Source organism: Bos grunniens, chromosome 7, assembly GCF_055505025.1.
Source record: "Bos grunniens cultivar Pamir isolate PY7600 chromosome 7, Bosgru_T2T1.0, whole genome shotgun sequence".
Lineage (NCBI taxonomy): Eukaryota > Metazoa > Chordata > Mammalia > Artiodactyla > Bovidae > Bos > Bos grunniens.
Window position 1 is genome coordinate 13544453 of NC_141171.1, and position 23176 is coordinate 13567628.

Sequence of the window (23176 nt, forward strand, 5' to 3'; positions counted from 1 at the left end):
CTGCTTAATCCCTTTCATCTTTTTTGCCCAATCCCATATCCCTTCCTTTCTGAAAACCACCAGTTTGTTCTCTGTATCTATGAATCTATTTCTGCCAAAACATTCCCTTGAAAATCAAGAACAGGTGCCAAAAAATGCCACTTTCATTCAAAAAAACATGGTTTGAGTTATTGAGGACAAATAAACATATCAGATCAGATCAGATCAGTCACTCAGTCGTGTCCAACTCTTTCCGACACCATAAATCGCAGCACGCCAGGCCTCCCTCTCCATCACCAACTCCTGGAGTTCACTGAGACTCACGTCCATTGAGTCAGTGATGCCATCCAGCCATCTCATCCTCTGTCGTCCCCTTCTCCTCCTGGCCCCAATCCCTCCCAGCATCAGAGTCTTTCCCAATGAGTCAACTCTTCGCATGAGGTGGCCAAAGTACTGGAGTTTCAGCTCTAGCATCATTCCTTCCAAAGAAATCCCAGGGCTGATCTCCTTTAGAATGGACTGGTTGGATCTCCTTGCAGTAAAAGGGACACTCAAGAGTCTTCTCCAATACCACAGTTCAAAAGCATCAATTCTTCAGTGCTCAGCCTTCTTCACAGTCCAACTCTCACATCCATACATGACCACAGGAAAAACCATAGCCTTGACTAGATGAACCTTTGTTGGCAAAGTAATGTCTCTGCTTTTGAATATGCTATCTAGGTTGGTCATAACTTCCTTCCAAGGAGTAAGCGCCTTTTAATTTCATGGCTGCAGTCACCATCTGTAGTGATTTTGGAGCCCAGAAAAATAAAGTCTGGCACTGTTTCCCCATCTATTTCCCATGAAGTGATGGGACCGGATGCCATGATCTTCGTTTTCTGAATGTTGAGCTTTAAGCCAACTTTTTCACTCTCCACTTTCACTTTCATCAAGAGGCTTTTGAGTTCCTCTTCACTTTCTGCCATAAGGGTGGTGTCATCTGCATATCTGAGGTCATTGATATTTCTCCCAGCAATCTTGATTCCAGCTTGTGCTTCTTCCAGTCCAGTGTTTCTCATGATGTACTCTGCATATAAGTTAAATAAACAGAGTGACAATATACAGCCTTGACGAACTCCTTTTCCTATTTGGAACCAGTCTATTGTTCCATGTCCAGTTCTAACTGTTGCTTCCTGACCTGCATACAAATTTCTCAAGAGGCAGATCAGGTGGTCTGGTATTCCCATCTCATTCAGAATTTTCCACAGTTTATTGTGATCCACACAGTCAAAGGCTTTGGCATAGTCAATAAAGCAGAAATAGATGCTTTTCTGGAACTCTCTTGCTTTTTTGATGATCCAGTGGATGTTGGCAATTTGATCTCTGGTTCCTCTGCCTTTTCTAAAACCAGCTTGAACATCAGGAAGTTCACGGTTCACGTATTGCTGAAGCCTGGCTTGGAGAATTTTGAGCATTACTTTACTAGCATGTGAGATGAGTGCAATTGTGTGGCATTCTTTGGCATTGCCTTTCTTTGGGATTGGAATGAAAACTGACCTTTTCCAGTCCTGTGGCCACTGCTGAGTTTTCCAAATTTGCTGGCATATTGAGTGCAGCACTTTCACAGCATCATCTTTCAGGATTTGGAATAGCTCAACTGGAATTCCATTACCTGCACTAGCTTTGTTCATAGAGATGCTTTCTAAGGCCCACTTGACTTCACATTCCAGGATGTCTGGCTCTAGGTCAAATATTAAAAGTAGGATTAGCATCTGAATGCAGAGTTCCAAAGAATAGCAAGGAGAGATAAGAAAGCTTTCCTCAGTGATCAAAGCAAAGAAATAGAGGAAAACAATAGAATGGGAAAGACTAGAGATCTCTTCAAGAAAATTAGAGATACCAAGGGAACATTTCATGCAAAGAAAACACAATAAAGGACAGAAATGGTATGGACCTAACAGAAGCAGAAGTATTAAGAGGTGGCAAAAATACACAGAACTATACAAAGAAGATCTTCATGACCCAGATAAGAACAATGGTGTGATCACTGGACTAGAGCCAGACATCCTGGAATGCGAAGTCAGGTGGGTCTTAGGAAGCATCACTCTGAACAAAGCTAGTGGAGGTGATGGAATTCCAGTTGAGCTGTTTCAAATCCTGAAAGATGATGCAGTGAAAGTGCTGCACTCAATATGCCAGCAAATTTGGAAAACTCAGCAGTGGCCACAGGACCAGAAAAGGTCAGTTTTCCTTCCAATCCCAAAGAAAGGCAATGCCAAAGAATGCCGCACAATTGCACTCATCTCACACGCTAGTAAAGTAATGCTAAAAATTCTCCAAGCCAGGCTATGGATCATCAAGAAAGCACATCAAAGAAGCACATTGTGCTGTGTTGTGCTTAACTGCTCAGTTGTGTCCAACTCTTTGTGACCCCATGGACTGTAGCCCACCAGGCTCTTCTGTCCATGGGGATTCTCCAGGGAAGAATATTGGAGTATATTGCCATGCCCTTCTCCAGGGGATCTTCCCAACCCAGGAATAGAACCCAGGTCTCTTGCATTGCAGGTGGATTCTTTACTGTCTGAACCACCAGGGACATTATTCAGTCTTAAAAAGAATGGAAATTCTAATGCATACTACAGCATGAATGAATTTTGAGGACATTATACCAAGGGAAATAAGTCAGTCACAAAAGGAAAAATAATGTATGATTCTACTTACATGAAGTACCTAGAGAAGTCAAATTCAAAGTCACACAAATTAGAATGAGGTTGCCAGGGCCTGGGGACAAGAAGGGGTAGTGTGTTATTGTCAATAGGTACACATTTCAGTTTTGTGAGATGAACAGTTCTATGGATGGATAGTGGTGATGAAAATACAACAGTGTGAATGAACTTAACGCTAGCAAACTCTGCACTTAAAAAGAATTCATTTGGAAAAAATAATTCATTTGGTTAATTTCCAAAGCATTCTTGAGAGAGAACAATGCTTCAGGGAGGCATTCACTTCCTGACTTCAAACTGTATTACAAAGTTAAAGTAATCAAACCAGAATTATACTGGCATAAAAACACACATTGACCAAAACAACAGAACCAAGAGCCTGTATCAAATCAACATGATATACACCTTAATATTATATAATTTTACATGACAGTTATATCTCAATAAAGCTGAAGAAAAATATCAAATACTGAAAATCAAATACTGGCTGCAAAAATTCAATTCCTGTTGCAATGATTACATTTCCTCCTCCTTCTTTTCTGTGCCATTTCCATTTCTGTCTAGCTTATAAGGATTCATGTGATTACATTTAGGACCTGCCCACAATATTTGGCACAATAGTTCCTCTACAAAGATTCTAATTCCAAATTAGCAACATTCACGCTTTTATTTAGAATGTGACCAAATTGTCTTGAGGATCACTATTCAATCCGTTATAAAAATGTCTTCTAGTTGGCTTCATGGAAAATGCTATAATCATCTGATTCAAAGAAGGACAGTTATGGGTCCGTCTTTGAAAATCATGTGCATATATGACATCTTCATCTGGTGCCACCACTGAGGAGAACTAGTCCCAGGACAAGACAAAACGTGAATGATTGAATGAATCCCTCCCTCTTTTTATATATCTCTTTCCTCTGAAGTCCTTGAAGTGAAAGATAACTCTCTTTATTGTTTGGGTATATTAGAGTTAGAGATTCTTTTCCTTATTGGAACTGAAGGTTTCCTCACTAATGAAGTTCAAATATCTCTCAGTCATCTCAAACTACTGATATCCTTTAATTTTGCTAATTTCATAGGTAATGAAATTGAGTGTGGTAGATACCTAATGTCTTCAGAAAGTTATGGTTTACCAGTGACCAATCTAATTCATTATGAAGTCAGTGACTTAAAGGTCACATTTCTTACTGCACTGATGAAAGTGAAAGAGGAGAGTGAAAAAGTTGGCTTAAAGCTCAACGTTCAGAAAACTAAGATCATGGCATCTGGTCCCATCACTTCATGGCAAATGGATGGGGAAACAGTGGAAACAGTGGCTGACTTTATTTTTCTGGGCTCCAAAATCACTGCGGATGGTGACTGCAGCCATGAAATTGAAAGACACTTGCTCCTTGGAAGGAAAGTTATGACCAACCTAGACAGCATAGTAAAAAGCAGAAGTAATTAGCCTCTAATTAAAATAAATAAATTTAAATTAAAAATATACAAAAAATTAAAAAAAAAACAGAGACATTACTTTGCCAACAAACGTCCGTCTAGTCAAGGCTATGGTTTTTCCAGTAGTCATGTATGGATGTGAGAGTTGGACTATAAAGAAAGCTGAGCACTGAAGAATTGATGCTTTTGAACTGTGGTGTTGGAGAAGACTCTTGAGAATCCCTTGGACTGCAAGGAGATCCAACCAGTCTATCCTAAAGGAGATCAGACCTGGGTGTTCATTGGAGGGACTGATGTTGAAGCTGAAACTTCAATACTTTGGCCACCTGATGCGAAGAGCTGACTCATTTGAAAAGACCCTGATGCTGGGAAAGATTGAGGGCAGGAGGAGAAGGGGATGACAGGAGATGGTTAGATGGCATCACTGACTCAATGGACATGGGTTTGGGTAAACTCTGGGAGGTGGTGATGGACAGGGAGGCCTAGCATGTTGCTGTTCATAGGGTCACAAAGAGTCGGACATGACTGAGCAACTGAACTGAACTGAATTATCATGAGTCTGGGGTACAACTGATATGGTTGTAACATTGATCAAATGGAAGCTGGTCTTCAGAAGTGACCACAGCCCTGCTTCAATATGCCCTTATCCTACATAGCTTCTGGAATATGACTTCTTATGAGAATGACCTCCCCCCAAAATATCATTAAAACTAGAACCCTTGTCTCGGGCTCTGCTTCTATAGAACCTGAGCAAAAAAATTAAATTTAAAGAATTTAAATCATGTGTCAAATATAATAAGCAAGACAGAAAGTTTCAATCCTAAATTAAAATTAATCTGGCCATTCTGTTGTCTGGCTATTTCAGAAGAATTTGGTGATGAAGGAATCAGGTGCTATGGCTCACCCAAGATTTCTATCCCTCTGCTTCAACACAGAAACACAAGTCCAAAGTATATATGGCACAATCATAAAAAAGAAGGTACATCACCGATGAGTTTTCTTAAGGCTCACTTCATGTCACTATTTCTCAGGCTGTAGGTAAAAGGAATCATCATTTGAGGAACCACAATGTACATAACTGAACCCACTGCTTCTGTCTTCCTAGATGAGTCAGTAACCACAGAACTAACGTGAACTCCAAAACTGCACCATAGAATAAGAACACAACTGAGAGGTGAGCCCCACAGGTGGAAAAAGCTTTAAGCTTTGCTCCTGCTGAAGGCATTCTCAAAACAGAGGAGACAATTTAAGTGTAAGAGAAAATGATCCCTAAAAGAGGAATACCACCAAACAGGCTAGCTACAGAATATATCAGGATGTTATTGATGAGGGTATCAGAACAAGCCAGCTTGATGACCTGAGCAAATTCACAGAAGAAGAGAGAGGTCCTTGCAGAAGGACAGTCTCAATAACATCAGACAATGGAGTAAGTCAACCATAGTGCTAATGAACAGTGAACGTAGAATCAGCAGAACACAGAGTTGGGGGTTCATGATAACTGTGTACCTCAAGGGGTAACAAATGGCCACATGGCGATCATAGGCCATTGCTGCAAGGAGAACATTCTCCATACCACCAAAAACCTGAACAAAACCAATCTGGGTGAGGCAGCCTGTATGAGTAATGTGCTGTATCTGTGCTTGGATGTTGACCAGCATCTTTGGGATTGTGGTAGTGCTTATACAGACATCAATAAAGCAGAAGTTGGAAAGAAAGAAGTACATGGTGGGGGGGAGGTGGGAGTCAGAGATGACCGCCAGGATGATGAGCAGGTTTCCCAAGACAGTAATCAGGTACATGGACAGGAACAGACAGAAGAGGAGGGGCTGTAGTTCTGGATTATATTAGTCCCAGGAGAAAAAATTCTGAAATATCTGTTTGATTTCTGGGCTCCATGTTGTTGATGAATCTGAAGGGAAAATGGCATGAAAAGAAAAGAAAATGAATGGTCTCCAGATGAGAAGCGCCAGCATCAATTGGGAACTTGTTAGAAATGCTAACTGTAGGTGTCACTCCAGATGCACTGCTGATAAACATTGGAGGTAACATCCAGAAATCTAAGTTTTAACAGACTCTCCAGATGAATTTGATAGATGTCATAATTTTTAAAACAGTGCTGGAGAGGGTGTAGAGAAAAGGGAACCCTCTTACACTGTTGGTAGGAATGCAAACTAGTACAGCCACTATGGAGAACAGTGTGGAGATTCCTTTAAAAACTGGAAATAGAACTGCCTTATGACCCACTGCTGGGCATACACACTGAGGAAACCAGAAGGGAAAGAGACACGTGTACCCCAATGTTCATCGCAGCACTGTTTATAATAGCCAGGACATGGAAACAACCTAGATGTCCATCAGCAGATGAATGGATAAGAAAGCTGTGGTTCATATACACAATGGAGTATTACTCAGCCAAAAAAGAATACATTTGAATCAGTTCTAATGAGGTGGATGAAACTGGAGCCTATTATACAGAGTGAAGTAAGCCAGAAAGAAAAACACCAATACAATATGCTAATGCATATATATGGAATTCAGAAAGATGGTAACAATAACCCTGTATACGAGACAGCAAAAGAGACACTGATGTATAGAACAGTCTTGTGGACTCTGTGGGAGAGGGAGAGGGTGGGATGATTTGGGAGAATGGCACTGAAGCATGAATAATATCATATATGAAACAAGTCACCAGTCCAGGTTCGATGAACGATACTGGTTGCTTGGGGCTGGTGCACTGGGACGACTCAGAGGGATGGTACGGGGAGGGAGGAGGGAGGAGGGTTCAGGATGGGGAACACGTGTATACCTGTGGTGGATTCATGTTGATATATGGCAAAACCAATACAATATTGTAAAGTTAAAAAAAAAATAATAATAAAAAAACAGTGCACGAATAAAAGAAGTAATTCTATGTATATTTTGAACCTAAGAGAATATCCAGTAGCAACAGTTTATGGTCGTTTGAAGAGACAGGATTAGAAGATAAGACAAAATATGATACAAAATAATCAGGCATCCAAACAGGACTGTTTCTGTAAAGCAGCGGTCTTCCCTTACCTGGGGGAGACAGAAGTGGCCAAGACAGCCTTTATTATTTACTGTATTACTTAGACTCAAACACTTTGAATTTAATCCAAGACCAGTACTTTTTTTGAGAATGCTCAAAGTAATTCAACTGTATGAGAAGCTTCCAGGTTCTCATTGTACAATGAAAACTATCAGAAAACCGTATCTGGATATTGCAATGAATAGAATAGAAATGAACAGAAAAAGAGCAGCCAACATAGTATTCAGCACATGGGACTCTCATACTGACATTTCTTATTATGGTTTTCTTTTTCTGTCATAAACAATGGCACCTGGCAAGTTTCATTCTTCCGAAGGAAGCAGTGGGATGGAGCAAGTCAAAGAAAGACAACAATAGAAAGAGAGAATATCCCTAGCATGACAGCTGCAAATTTCAGGGAAGTGTTTATGAGATGAAACTCAAGCTGGGAATTTACCATGTAGATAAGGAATGAAGGAAATGTCCATGATATAAATATTCATTTGCCATGAACACATGATGAAATATATGATCATTAAGTGTATTAATGATCAATGAATGATCAATGCATATATAAATCAATACAAGTAATGGAAACCTATAAGAAAAAGAATTTGAATGACAAACTATGGCATTTGAAAATTTTATATTTATATATATATTGAATTGTTACAAGTGATAATCCATAATAAAAATAAACCTATAGAGCAAAAAAAAAAATGGATATGAAGGGCTTGGTATCCACCCAGTCAATAGTATCAAATTCACCCACTTAATGGTCCTCATTCAAGGTGTTTTTATTGCAAGAAATAATGCAGATATATGTGAATAACTCACATCATGTGTTGGCACAATCTTATTTTCCTTCCCAAGGTAATCACTGTATGAACATAATATACATTAATTTTCAGCAATTTTTATTATAACTAGTGTTACTGCTCCAAAAATATGTTGTTTTTTATTTTGAAAGCTTTCAAAAACAACATATTTTTGGAGCAGTAACACTAGTTATAATAAAAATTACAAATCTAAAAAACTTAATTCACAGAAACAGAGAGTAGAATGGTGGCTACCAGAGGCTACAGGGTTGGAGAAATAGAGAGATGCTGGTCAAAGCATACAAGCTTTCAGTTATAAGATGATAAGTTCCAGGGATCTAATGTACGGCATTATGACTTTAGTTAACAGTACTGTATTTTATAACTGAAAGTTTCTTACTGTATCAAATCATCACATTCTGAACCTTAAACTTATACAGTGTCACTGGTCAAAGTGTAGGTGAAAATGTTAGTGGTGTACCACTTTTTGCGACCCCATGGACTATAGCCCACCAGGCTCCTCTGTCCATGGGATTCTCCAGACAAGAATCAAGAATAGTGGGGTGGGTTGCAATTTCCTTCTCCGGGGCATCTTCCCAACCTGGGGATTGAACCCAGGTCTTCTGCATTGCAGGGAGATTCTTTATCATCTGAGCCACCAGGGAAGCCCATTATTGGTCAATTGTATCTCAATTTAGTTGGGAAAAAATAATAATACCAACACATTATTCTATTTTAATAAGAATAATATCCTTACTACTTAATAAGGATAATATTATTCTGAAATAATGTTCTATTTTAATAGTGTCTGCCATATTCTATTTTAATAGTAATCTGCTGCTCCCCCAAGAAAAATTTCATATTCTGATTTTTAAAGCAGAATTTCATGGATTTTTCTTGGTAATTTCTCTACTCTGTCTAAATTTGAAAAATTATAGATTAATTTTCCTGAGGCTTGATCTTTTAAAAATTGAATTAAAAGGTATGTTTTCTGACCAGGGCTGGGGGACTCTATCATGCCGGCCACCAGGTGCTAGGAAAGGCTCCTACTAGGGCTCGATCTTTCATGCCCGTGGCTGCCGGCTTCCCCACGCACTTGTAGCTGGGGATCCTACAACCCTAGGCAGCTGTGCTGCCACCACCATGCTCTGTCCTCATAGGCAGATTTGAGCTCCAGGGCAGCCTCAGGAGAAAATACACAGAAGTGGGGCTAAAACAACAGCTGAGCCCCAGGAGTGTGGCAACTAGGGAAGAGGAACAAAAATCTTTCCTTGCAATTGCAGATTAGATTCCTATGATCATCTATGAAAAGTCTGAATAGACTGTGAGTGTTCTCGCAACTGAGACTTGTTTAGCAGTAGCAGCTGTGGACTCTGGGGGCAAGCACATGTGGGAGCTGGCCCAGGTCAGAGTCTGAGCTGCCCAACAGTGGGTCCAGAGACCTGCTTAGAGGTGTTAGAGACCTACTTAGAGGTGCCTCCAGGGGAGGCAGAGGTTGGCTGTGGCTCCTGGTGGGGGCTAAGACACTGACAGCTGAGATGCCAGGAAAATATTATTATTTTGTTTAGTTCTGTTGTTTCTCTTATTGTTTTGTTTTTATTTAATTTAAACAATTAAAAATATTTTTAATTTTTTCTATTTTTCTTTTCTTTGTTGTTTTTTCCCTTGTTTTCATTTTGGGGTTCTTTTGTTGTTCTCTTTTTTTTTTCATTTTCTTTGTTTTTATTAATTAATTATGTTAATTAATTATGTTAATTAATCAATATATTCTTTGCTTCCTTGTTTTTAAAATAAATTTATTTATTTTAACTGAAGAATAATTACTTTACAATATTGAGATGGTTTTTGCCATACATCAATATGAATTGGCCATAGGCATACATGTGCCCTTTCCATCCTGAAGCTCTCTCCCACCTCCCTCCCCATCCCATCCTTCCAGGTTGTCACAGAGCACCAGCTTGGGATGCCCTGCATCATACGCCAAACTCCGACTGACCATTTTACATATGGCAATTTATATGTTTCAATGCTATTCTCTTAAATCATCCTACTCTCTCTTTCTCCCACTGAGTCCAAAAGTTTGTTCTTTATGTCTGTATCTCCTTTGCTGCCTTGCATGTAAGATCGTTGGTACCATCCTTCTAGATTCCATATATATGTGTTAATATACAATATTTGTCTTTCTCTTTATGACTTACTTCACTCTGTAAAATAGGCCCTAGGTTCACCCACCTCATTAGAACTGACTCAAATGCAGTGTTTTTTTATAGCTGAGTGATATTCAATTGTGTGTATGTACCACAACTTCCTTATTCATTCATCTGCTGATGGACTTCTAGGTTACTTCCATGTCCTAGCTGTTGTAAATAGTGTTGCAGTGAACACTGGGGTATATGTGTCTTTTTCAATTCTGGTTTCCTCAGGGTATATGCTGGAGAAGGAAATGGCAACCCACTCCAGTACTCTTGCCTGAAAAATCCCATGGACAGAGGAGCTTGGCAGGCTGCAGTCCATGGGGTCTCACAGAGTCAGACAGGACTGAAGCGATTTAGCAGCAGCAGCAGCAGGGTATATGCATAGTAATGGCATTGCTGGGTCATATGGTTTTGTTTTTGTTTATTTAGTTTTGTTTTACCATTTGTCTTGGGCTTTGCCTGCCCATTTGTTTTCTTTTTCTTTTTTAAAACTCTTTTGCTGCTGCTTATTTGTTTTTGTCTGCTGTTTATCTTAGGTGTTGTTTGTCTGTTTGTGTCCCCTTCCCACATCTTTTTTTGCTCTATCTTTTTGGCTGTGTTGTGTGGCTTGAATCCATATTGTGAAAATGACTATACTACTCAAAGCAATCTATAGTTTCAATGCAATTCTTATAAAATTATCAATGGTATTTTCATAGAAATAGAACAAATAATTTTGCAATTTTTATGGAAACACAAATGACCCCAAATAGCTAAAGCAATCTGCAAGAAAAATGGAGCTGGAAGAATTGGGATCTCTGACTTCAGACTATACTATAAAGCTACAGTTATCAAGACGGTATGTTACTGGCACAAAAATTGAACTATAAAGCAAGGGAACAAGATAGAAAGCCCAGAGATAAACCCGCACCCTCTGTGGTCACCTAATCTATGACAAAGGAGGCAAGAATATACAATGGAGGAGAGTATCTTCAATGAGTGGTTCTGGGAAAACTGGACAGCTACGTGCAAAAGAATGAAATTAGGACACTTCCTAACATCATACCCAAGAATAAACTAAAACGGATTGAAGACCTAAATGTAAGGCAGGAATAAAATTCTTTAGGGGAAAATATAGGCAGAACGTCCTTTGACAGAAATTGTAGCAAGATCTTTTTTCATCCACCTCCTGGAGTAATGCAAATAAAAAAAGTAAATAAGTGGGATCTAATTAAATTCAAAAGATTTTTCATATCAAAGGAAGTCATAAACAAAACAATAAGACAACCCTCAGAATGGGAGAAAATATTTGCAAATGAAGCTACAGACAAGGGATTAATTTCCAAAATATAACAACAGCTCAATGATTGAAACACACATGAAAAGATGCTTATCATCACTAATTATTAGAGGAAGCAAGTCAAAACTACAATGAGTTATCACTTCACACAGGTCAGAATGGCCATCATCAACAAAATCTATGAACAATAAATGCCATAGAGGGTGTGGAGGTAAAGGAACCCTCATGCACTATTTGTGGGAATGTAAGTTGATACAGCCACTATGGAGAAGAGTATAAAGAGTCCTTTAAACACAAAAAAATAGAACTACTATAAGACCCAGCAATCTCACTCCTGGGCATATTCCCTGATAAACCATAATTCAAAAAGATATAAGCACCCCAATATTCATTGCAGCACTATTTACAACAGCCAGGATATGGTGGTGGTGGTTTAGTTGCTAAGTTCTGTCTGACTCTTGCGACCCCATGGACTGTAGCCCACCAGGCTCCTCTGTCTATAGAATTTTCCAGATAAGAATACTGGAGTGGGTTGCCATTTCCTTCTCTAGGGGACCTTCCCAACCCAGGGATCAAACCCAGGTCTCCTGAACTGCAGGCAGATTCTTTACTGAGCTACCAGGGAAACACAACTTACAGGACATGGAAGTAACCTAACTGTCCATCAACAGAGGAATGGATAAAGATGTGGAACACATATACATTGGAATGTTACTCAGCCATAAAAAAGAACAATATAAAGCCATTTGCAATCACACGGATGGATCTAGAGTTTGTCATACTGAGTGAAGTAAGTCAGACACAGAAAGACAAATATCATGTGATAACTCTTATATGTAGAATCTAAAAAAAAAAAAAAAAATGGGTACAAGTGAACTTACTTACAAAACAGAAGTAGAGGACTTCCCTAGTGGCACAGTGGATGAGAATCCGCATGTCAATGCAAGGGACACAGGTTCGATCCCTGCTCTGGGAAGATTCCATGTGCCTCAGAACAACAAAGCCCATGAGCCACAACTACTGAGCCCATGAACTAGAGCCTGCAAACTGCAACTACTGAAGCCTGCGTGCTCCAGGGGCCATGAACCACAATGATTAAACCTGTGTGCCACAGTTATTGAAGCTAGCAGACCCTAGAGCTCACATACTGCAACTACTACTGAAGCCCAGGCGCGCTGAGCCTGTGCTCTGCAGTGAGAGAAGCCACAGAAATGGAAGCCTGCACACTACAGCTAGAAAGTAGCTCCTGCTTGCTGCAGCAGGAGAAAAGCCCACACAGCAATGAAGATCCAGCACAGCCCCAAATAAATATTTTTAAAAGTTGTTTTTAATATGGTATAAGAAAATATCAATAAAATTTTGGAATCAATTTTATTTTATTGAGGTATAATTGCTTTACAATGTTGTGTTTCTGTTGTACAATGAAGTAAATCAGCCACATTTATACACATATATCGCCTCCCTCTTGGATCTCCCTCCCAACCACCCCCATCACACCCATCTAGGTCATCACACTGAGCTGAGCTTCCTGTGCTTTATAGCAGGTTCCCACTTGCTATCTATTTCACATGTGATAGTGTATATGTCAATCCCAACCTCCTGGTTTGTCCCTCCCTCCCCTCCCCCTCTGTGTCCACTTGCTTCTCTATTCCTGCTTTGGAAATAGGTAAAAATCTTTTCAAAAGTGGATATATGCCTATGTATAACTGATTCACTTTGCTGTACAGCAGAAATGAACACAGTATTAGAAATCAATTGAAGTCCAAAAATTTCTTTTAGAAAATCTAAACATAGGGCTAATGTGTGATTCAGCTATTCTACTTCTGGGCCTATATTCAGAGAAAATCATGGTTCCAAAGATACATCCACTCCAATATTCATTGCAGCACTATTTACATTAGCTAAAACATGGAAACAACCTAAATATTGATCAATAGATGAATGGATAAAGAACATGTGGTACATATGTACAATGGAATATTACTCAGTCAAAGAAAAGGATGCGATAATGCCATTCACAGTAACATGGATGAACCTAGAGTTTATCATGCTAAGTGAAATATGCTAGTTAGAGAAAGACAAGTATCATATGGCATCACTTATATGCAGGATCTAAAAAAATGATGCAAATGAATAAACCGAAACAGACTCACAGACACAGAAAACAAAGTGATGGTTACTAAACGGGTAAGGAAGGGGAGATACGTTGGAAGTTTGGGATTAACATATACACACTATTGTATGTAAAATAAACAAGAACGTACTGTATAGCATAGGAGCTATATTCAATGTCTTATAAAAATCTATTATGAAAAAGAATCTGAAATATTATATATATATTTAAAAGGGAAATGTTGAAATTTTTGATAAACAACTTGAACATCAGAGATAAGGAGAGAGGTCAGTCTCCTTGTGAAAAAAGGAAGGATCTAGATCCTTACTAATACTTACTTTTGAAATTTTCATCTTCCATTAAATTAGCAAATCCTTAGAGTTTGAAAGACCATGGACCAATTTGTCTAATTACCTGTTATGTGCACGGAGACCTCGAGGCTGCACCACTGTAAATAATTAGCCTGTGCTTCCCAGCCCTTCAAATAGCCAGCTCTATTCCAGTGAGTCCCATACCTGTGTATCTCAGCTTCCCAGAGTTGTGGTCTGCCCCAGAAGTTCCATTCCTGAGTCTGCCTTGCTGCCAGGCCTGAGGACACAGCTTCAGCCCTCATCCAACAGCAGGTAGGAGAGGGGCAGCCAATCTGTAATCCTCAGTCCTGGTCCAGCAGAGACATAGCACAGCCCAGAGAGTGCCAAGTGCAGTGGGAGACACTGAATGCAGGATGGGGGAGCCATGTTTGATCACTGTCAAGGCAGTGGGACAGTTGAGATAGCCAGTGAGAGGGAACCATTACATAGATAAGGTCAAAGGCTTATGAAGTTGATTTGTTGTGAGTGTTGGGGATCATAGAACTCTTGTTTAAAATTCTTTTTTTTAATGTCTATTTTTTTAATTAAAGGACAATCGCTCTACAATATTGTTTATTTAAAATTCTATTTCATCCCACACTTACTGTCCTTCCATTCCCATCTTTTCTAACTGACAAAGAAATAGGTCCCTCTAAACTGTGCTTAAGTGAAGACTGAGCGACTTCACTTTCACTTTTCACTTTCATGCATTGGAGAAGGAAATGGCAACCCACTCCAGTGTTCTTGCCTGGAGAATCCCAGGGACGGGAAGCCTGGTGGGCTGCTGTCTATGGGTCGCACAGAGTCGGACACAACTGAAGCGACTTAGCAGCAGCAGCAGCAGCAGCAGCAAACTGTGCTTAAGCACTCCAGAGGATCATGCAGATGATAGTGAAGAAAATGATATCAGGAACCACAGTATCACAAACCTTTACTTTGGATTCCAACTGCCAGGAGCCAAGCTAAATTTTTCTATTGCTTGTTTCCTTTTATCTGCATTACCTCTCCCACAACATGCATGAGCATCACTTTACAGTTGAGGATAGGAACACAATATTTTTATGAAATATTTATCAGGCCATGGAGTGGAAAAGGGGGTAAATTCGGATTTGAATGAGGACAGTGAAATGCTATACATAAGGCACCTACAAAATATCCTCCTCTGCTAATATAGCCTGCATTCCAGGACTGAATGTAGGAGAAATGCAAACTCTCTATAAAGAAATGCTGACTTGAAAAACTCCTAAACAGGCATAAGAAGGCCAGCTTAGAGTTTGATATTTGACTTTGGTCCTAAATTTATCAGTTGTTCTTAAGAGGGTTGGATTTGATGAGAAATCAACTTTTTAAAATGTTTTAGGATTGGAGACATCTTTAAGATGCTTTTCCTAGCCACTATAAACAAAAAGAACAAAAAGCAAACTCTCTTCCTTTTCATCCCAGGCAGAGAGGTCCTGCTCACTGGGCTCTTCCCTTTAGGCATTCATGGTAGACACAGTGGAAAGCAGTGGTGGTACCTGCTTAACAACTACCGGAAGGAAGGTGGAGGTGGGGATTCCAGGAAGAATGAGTTCATGCAATTCAAGGCAGTTCTCTCTCTTGTCCCTGTTCTTGGATTTTGCTTCCCTGTCCACTTGCTCTTTTATTCTTGTAATTAATACCTTCTTGATCTCTAAGGGAGTGTGGTATCAGGGTGTTGGTTTGTATTCTGAGGCAGGAAACAAGAAATGTGTACTTTAGAAAGCTTGGAAGAGACTTCTGATCCTCTGCTTAAACTCTCTGAAGTGTGGGGAAACAGTAAACAAGCTCAGTGCATGCACCTCAGAGACCCACAATCTGAGTTTGAATCTTGTCTATTTATTATCTGAATGACACTGAGCAAGTCCTTAACATCTCTGACCCTCAATGTTGCCATCTAAGTTGATATCCAGTTGATACACTGTGTTGACAAAGAATGAAAGAAAATGTATTCTAACACATGCCTAGATGTGTGATGGAGGCATTACAGTTAAAGCAAAGTAAATTTTAGTTAGTTTTATTATTAATATTATCCTTAAGGCTAAGTACCAGTTACTTAACTAAAATAATGGGTGATCTGAGGTTTAGCTTTCCCTAGATCCTGAGAGAACCTTTTGTTATTATTTAGTTGCTCAGTCTTGTCTGACTTTTCCAACCCTATGGACTGTAGCCACCAGGCTCCACTGTCCATGGAATTCTCCAGGCAAGAATACTGGAATGGGTTGCCATTTCATCCTTCAGGGGATCTTCCCGACTCAGGGATCAAATGTCTCCAGTGTTGCAGGCAGATTCTTTACCAGTGAGCAACCAGGGAAGCCAGAGACAACGTTTTACTTTTTTTTTTTTTTTTATGTTAGTGGATTCTGACTGCCTATAGGAAAACAACTGAGACTTATCTATTTTCCATTCCTCAGAGCCTTTTCTTCCTTACACAGAATAGGCTACAAGAACAAAAATCTCAGTTGGATACTGATAGACCCTTCTTTAGTTCTCAGAAGCAGTGTGGGCAATAAAACTTCCATGCACTGGGCATTTTCCTGATTGTTTTTTCATTCCTTCCAGCAATGTTTTGCTGGACTAGACAAAAGATGAAACAGTGCTTGTATGCCTCTGTGTCACTTTCTAAGGGACTCATCAGTTTCCATTAAATAGAATCTACAACACTCAATTATTAAAAAAAAAAAAAAAACAGTCACAAAAATTAAAAAGAGAGAGAGGGAGAGAGAGAGAATGAAAGAAAGAAAGAAGACTTTCCTGGTGATGTAGTGGACCAGAGTCTGCTTGCCAGTGCAGGGGACACACGTTTGATCCCTGGTCCGGGAGGATCCCACGTGCCGATGACACAACTGCTGAGCCCATGTGCTGCAGCCACTGAGTCCCACGTACCCTAGAGCCATGCTCTGAAACAAGAGAAGCCACCACAATGAGAAATTGTCTTCCCCAATAGACAGTAGGCCCTGCCTATCGCAATTGAAGAAAGCCTGTCCACAGCAACCAAGACCTAGCACAGCCAAGAATAAATAAATAAATAAACATTTAAAAAGAAAGAAAGGAGGGAAGTCAATCTTATCATGTGGACTAAGACACATTTTTGGATTTCCATTCATTCTGCAAATGAATTTCTTGGGATATAACAGGTGTAAGGTAAGGGAGTTAGAGAAGGTGAGGTTCAGAAAAAGAATGAGACTGGCACTTTACAGGAACAGATCACCTTTAATGAGGTGAGAAGGGGCAGCAGTCAGATTAGTGAGCTGCTGCACTTATCCAAGAAAAGAGTAAGTATATATAGGCATGTATGTGGTAAGTTACTGTCTTAAGGGAGCCTGTTCTTTTCCAAGGTTTTTCGGAGTAGTTATCTTTTAAATGGCTGGGACAAGGAATTTTGGAGATCTGACAAAGGGTGGACCAGCTGGGAGCTGGGCGTAATCATCCTTAATGTCCATTTTTTTCTTTGGGTGAGAGAGTTCTTTGTTTTGCATAGAATGATGGGGAGGACCTGGAGGGGAGTTTTAACTCCAGGCTATTTTGAGCCTTGTAGCTTTCTTTCACTCCAGACCCTAAGGAATACATAGAAAAAAGAAAGAGAGGTGGACGCCGTTAATGTTTAGGGCTTCTTCGCGCTGATAAATGAGGGTCAGGGATTTGTGGTCTGGGAGGAAGGAAGTCTAAAGCTCGTAGTGTTATTTTTTATTTTAGCTGTTAGGGTCTCAAGCAAAAGAACAGTCTTGACTTGGTCTCAGGAAATGGCTTGAATTCGGTCTTGGAGGAATCTCTGGAAAAGATTAAACAAACAAGGTCCAAAGGTAGGTATAGGAGGATGATAAAAATGAATGGTCTGAGAAGGGGTTAAAAGTTATAGAAGGTTTTTTGTAGTCACAGGGTGGAGGTGTAATCTTCAATGTGTTCGAGCGTGGATGTTTGAGGACTCAAGACCTAGATATCTGTCAGAAGTTGTTCCAGGAATAATTGTAGCCATGAAACCGACAGGCTCATCCATCGCCAGTGGGGCCAGTGGAAATTGTGAGAACTTTAGAGTTGTAGGGCTTGTGTGAGAGACTTGATAAGTATTAGTCTGGCAAGCATTTTTATCATTGGGCTGCATAACCTTTTTAAACCGGGTGATGTGTATCCAAGGGGTGATTTCTTTTAATGTTACAGTGGTAGGGGTCAGCAGAATTACCGTTTAGGGTCTTTGCCATTTTGGGGTTAGATCTGAGTGGGACTGAACTGTCATATAGACTTTGTCTCCTATTTGAAGGGATGGGTATGGAAGATTGGGGTGTGGTCGAGGGAGTAAGTTATCTATATGTTGTCAAAGGGCATCTCGTACCTGGGCAAGTAAAGGAAAAGGTGGGAAGGCAGTTTGGGACTGTCTTGGGAGGGGGAAGATCTAAAGGTATTATGGGCCTCCCATACATGGCCTCAAATGGACTGATATTTAAGGTTTTTTTTTTTTTTTCCGGTAAGGCCTGGACCTTTAAGAGGGCTAAAGGGAGGAGTTTACTTCAGTCTTGATGAAGTTCGATCGTTAATTTGGTCATTGTTTCTTTTAGGACTCGGTTGGCTCTCTCAACCTTATGGGAAGACCGGGTATGATAAGGAATGTGAAATCTCTAAGGAACTTGAAGGGCTCGTGCAATATTTTGGGTGATTTGGGATGTGAACTTGGGCCCATTGTCAAACTGGAGGGAGGAAGGCATTCCAAACCTTGGGAGGATTTCACTAAGAATAAGCTGAGCCACAGTAGGGGCTCCTTTGTTAGTAGTCAGGAAAGTTTCAATCTGTCTAGAAAATGTATCTACAAAGACTAGGCAAAATTTAACCCTTTTTACTGGTGGCATGTGGGTGAAATCTATCTTTCAGCAGGAAGATGTCTGTGAATTTGGTGGGTGGGGAAAGGAGAGGGGTGAATGTTAAGATTTGTCTGCTGACAAATGGTACAAGTTTGGGTCAAATTATTTAAATAAGTCACGTTGTCCTTAGTTTAATAAAGTTCTGAAGGAAAGCCTTAAGTACTTTTACAGAGGGGTGGAAAAGCAAATGTAAATATGAAAGTAACGTGTGGATGTTAGGCTCATCAATTTGGGCTATAGTAAAGACAGGACTAACAGAAGTGGCTTGTTGTTTTGTTTCATGATTTGCTATATTGTTATAAAAGGAGATAGGACTGTGTTGCTGATGTCTCTGGCAATGTATTACAGCAGCTTGTTTTGGGAGTTGAGCCACATGGAGGAGTTTAGAAATAAAAGAATCATTGAGAATATGTGTGTTTTCTTAAGTGAGGAATTTCGTCTCCCTCTAAATTACAATGTTAGAATGTAATATGTTATAGACATATTTGGAGTCAGTGTAAATGTTTATCTTTTGGTCTTTGGCTAGGGTCAAGGCTTGTGTAAGAGTTATCAGTTCAGCCTCTTGTGAGGATGTGTGAGTTGGAAATGTGGCTGACTTGATGAGGTGAGGGGGGATAACTTTGTTGGGTTGTCCCTGAACTATAGCGTTCAGTTCAGTTCAGTTCAGTCGCTCAGTCGTGTCCGACTCTCTGCGACCCCATGAATCGCAGCATGCCAGGCCTCCCTGTCCATCACCATCTCCCGGAATTCACTCAAATTCATGTCCATCAAGTCAGTGATGCCATCCAGCCATCTCATCCTCTGTCGTCCCCCTTTCCTCCTGCCCGCAATCCCTCCCAGCTTCAGAGTCTTTTCCAATGAGTCAACTCTTCACATGAAGTACTGGAGTTTCAGCTTTAGCATCATTCCTTCCAAAGAACATCCAGGGCTGATCTCCTTTAGAATGGACTGGTTGGATCTCCTTGCAGTCCAAGGGACTCTCAAGAGTCTTCTCCAACACCACAGTTCAAAAGCATCAATTCTTCGACACTCAGCTTTCTTCACAGTCCAACTCTCGCATCCATACATGACCACTGGAAAACCATAGCCTTGACTAAATGGAGCTTTGTTGGCCAAGTAATGTCTCTGCTTTTCAATATGCTATCTAGGTTGGTCATAACTTTTCTTCCAAGGAGTATTGAGCCCCAAATGGGGCTTGTTTTTGGGCAGTGTCATCTGTGAACCAGGATGGGACTTTGGGGTCAGTAAGGGGTTGACCAGTTATGTGTTTAAAGGGATTAAGTGTCGTAACTAAGGTCTGAACACAGTCATGAAATAGGTGTTTTGTTTCTGGATCTGGTGCAGGGAGTAAGCTAGCAGGATTAAGAGGTTTACAAGGCATAAAAGAAAGGGATGGGCCGAGGAGGTGTGTGTGGAGGATTTGTAGTCGAGCAGGGGGCAGAGAAAGGAAAGCCCGATGAGAGAGTAAATCTTTGAAGGAATGAAGTGAGCATACATTTAGAGGAGCATTTTGGGTTAGTTTTTGGGCTTCAGGTATTAAGAGGGTGGTTGCAGCTATGTAAGAGAGGGTCTGTTGTAGCAGACGTGGGTAATAAGCTGGTGGGCTTAAGGGGAGAGCGGGGGCAGAATGAGAGCCAAGGGTCGAGGAGAAAGGCATGTAGGACCTGTACCCTGGAAGGGGGAAGGGAGAGGAAAGCCCAATGTGATAGTAAGTCTCAGAAGGTGTGTGGAGAACAGACTGTTAAAGGGGCATGTCTAGAGAGTTCATTTGCTTCGGGTACGAGGGCTGCGATTGCAGCTGTGGCCTGTATGTAGGGAGGCCACCCCTTGGTCACCATGTCAATCTGTTTTGACAGATAGGCTATGGGAGCCCAGGTGTCTTCGGCCCGCTGACATAGAAGTCTCAGGGCCTGTCCTTGGTTGGAATGGGCAAAGAGAAAGAATGGTATGGTGTGATCTGGCAGGTGGAGAGTTGGCACTCAGAGGAGGCTTTGGGTGAACTGGCGAATTGGATTAGCCAGCAAGGAAAGGTTAAAAAGGGGCTCACCCAGACATCCTTTAGTTGTCTCACAAAGTGGCTTTGTAATGAGGGGGAAGTTAGGGATCCAGATACGGAAAAAGTTTAGGAGACTGAGGATAGACAGGAATTCCCTTTTCATTTTTTTTTAAGCGGACAGTTAATCAAGGCCTGGGTTCTATCTGGGGGAATAGTTCTTTGTTGGTGGGATATGGAGAGCCCCAAGTAGGTGACGTTTGTCTGTACTACTTGGGCCTTGGATTGGGACACCTGATAACCGCAGGATCCCAGGGCCCTGGGGAGTTTGGCAGTATGTTGGAGGCAGAGTTTTGGGGTTGGGTTACAAAGGAGGAGGTCATCTACATAATGGAGGAGATGACTCGGGGCTAGGTCGAGTGTCTGTAAGTCCTTTTGTAAAGCCTGTCCAAAAAAGTGGGGGCTGTCTCTGAACCCCTGGGGGAGAACTGTTCATGTTAATTGTTGGGAAACATGAGTCTTGAGGTCTTGCCAGGTGAAGGCAAAAAGGGGTTGGGAGAGGGGGTGGAGGGGGATGGTGAAAAAGGCGTCTTTGAGATCTAATACCGTGAAGTGGGTTGCAGTCGGGGGGTATGGCAGACAGAAGGGTGTGAGGCTTAGGGACTACTGGGAATGTCAGCGTGATGGCCTCATTGATTTTTTGCAGATCCTGGACCAGTCTCCAAGAGTTTGGTCTCTTCTTTACTGCCAGAATAGGGGTGTTGTGTGGTGAATGGGTAGGAATTAAGATAGAGGCTTGAAGAAGGTGGTCTATGATAGGCTTAAGTCTCTTGTGGGCCTCTAGGGTGAGAGATTACTGTTGTTGGGTGATTATAGTTGAGGGGTCTTTTAGGGTAATGTGAACTGGGGGATGATGTTTGGCTATGGATGGGTGATCAGTGTCCCAGACTTGGGGGTCTAAGCTGGGTAGATCCAAGGGAAGGTCAGGGGTGAGGGATAGAAATGGTCTAGGTGTCATCTGCATGCAGAATATAGAGACTGTATTGAGGGGGGCTATGGTAATAAAGACTTCCAATTTGGATAACAAATCTCTCTCCAGGATTGTCATTGGGCACTGAGGCATTATGAGGAATGAGTGTATGAGGGTGGATCTTTTAAATTGACAGTAATGGAGGGCTGATTTTTGGCCTTAAGGCCAGACACCCCCTTGATTGTGAGTTCTGAGTCTTGAGTTGGGCCAGAGTAGGAAGTTAAGAGAGAGAAAGTGGCTCTAGTGTCTACTATAAAGTAGGTCTTTTTTTGGCCACTACCCCATCTACCCTAAGATCTGAGCTCGTGTTCAGGACACGGACCAGGGGGCTGGAACCAGGGCCCCGTCATTGGAACAACTCTCGTAGGGTTGGGCTGGGGTTTGGGGAGAAGTGGGGATGTCTCCAGGGGTGCCAGGGCATCCCTGTGGACATTTCACTCTCCAGGTCTGGGAGGTGTGGACCTCCCCAGGGGTGTCAGGGCGTCCTTGGGGACAGTCTACCTCTCAGTGTCCCCACTGACCACAGGTTGGGCATGTTTTTGTTGGGGGGGCGCGGGTTCGGGCATGTTTTTGTCCAGTGTCCTGACTGGTTGCATCGGAAGCAGGGTCTGGGAGGGAGTCTTAAGTTCCAGTCTGGGATGACTTGGCCTGGGCTGATCTTGATTGTTGCTGCCAAAAAGGCATATTTAGCTTTTCTCTCACAGTTGTTTTTTCTCTTAGCCTCTTTCTCTCTATTATTGAACACCTTGAAGGCTATTTCTAGAAGGTCTCTTTGGGGGGTCTCAGGGCCCTTTTCTAGCTGGCGTAGTTTTCGGTGAATATTGGGGGCTGACTGGCTTATGAACTGGACATGTAGGTACAGAAGTCCGGCGGGGGTGGAAATATCTAGATTAGTGTGATTTTGGACTGCCTTAGTAAGCCGTGAAAGAAAAAGGGCAGGATTTTTCTCGAGTCACTTCTCTAATCTTATCGTAGTTAATATGAATGTGTAATAAGTAATAAAATACTTTTTCATATTTTTTTTCTAGTAAACAGGTGATCATATGATGCAGGCATCATATGTTTGATATGTCCACCGTGGCTCAGTTAGAGGGACTGTATCATTAACCACCGGATTAGTTTTATCTTGGTTATGGAGCTGATCAGCATGAGTCTGGGCTGTCTGTCATATCCGTTTCTTTTCATCAGGGGTTAAAGTGGCATTTAGGATGTAATAAAGATCATTTTAGGTTAAATGATATGTTTGTGCAAGGCAGAGGAATTTTTTCTGTATCTAGTAGGATTTTTTGAAAAGGATCCAAATTTTTCTTCAATTTGGCTCATATCAGAAATTGAGAAAGACACATGAACCCATGTAGGGCCC

General features: G+C 41.1%; 1 pseudogene; it reads right to left on the bottom strand.

The window, feature by feature from the left end:
- Positions 1-5083: 5083 nt before the first annotated feature.
- LOC147368491 (olfactory receptor 7G2-like) lies at positions 5084-6014 on the bottom strand (annotated as a pseudogene).
- Between the last annotated feature and the right edge of the window lie 17162 nt (positions 6015-23176).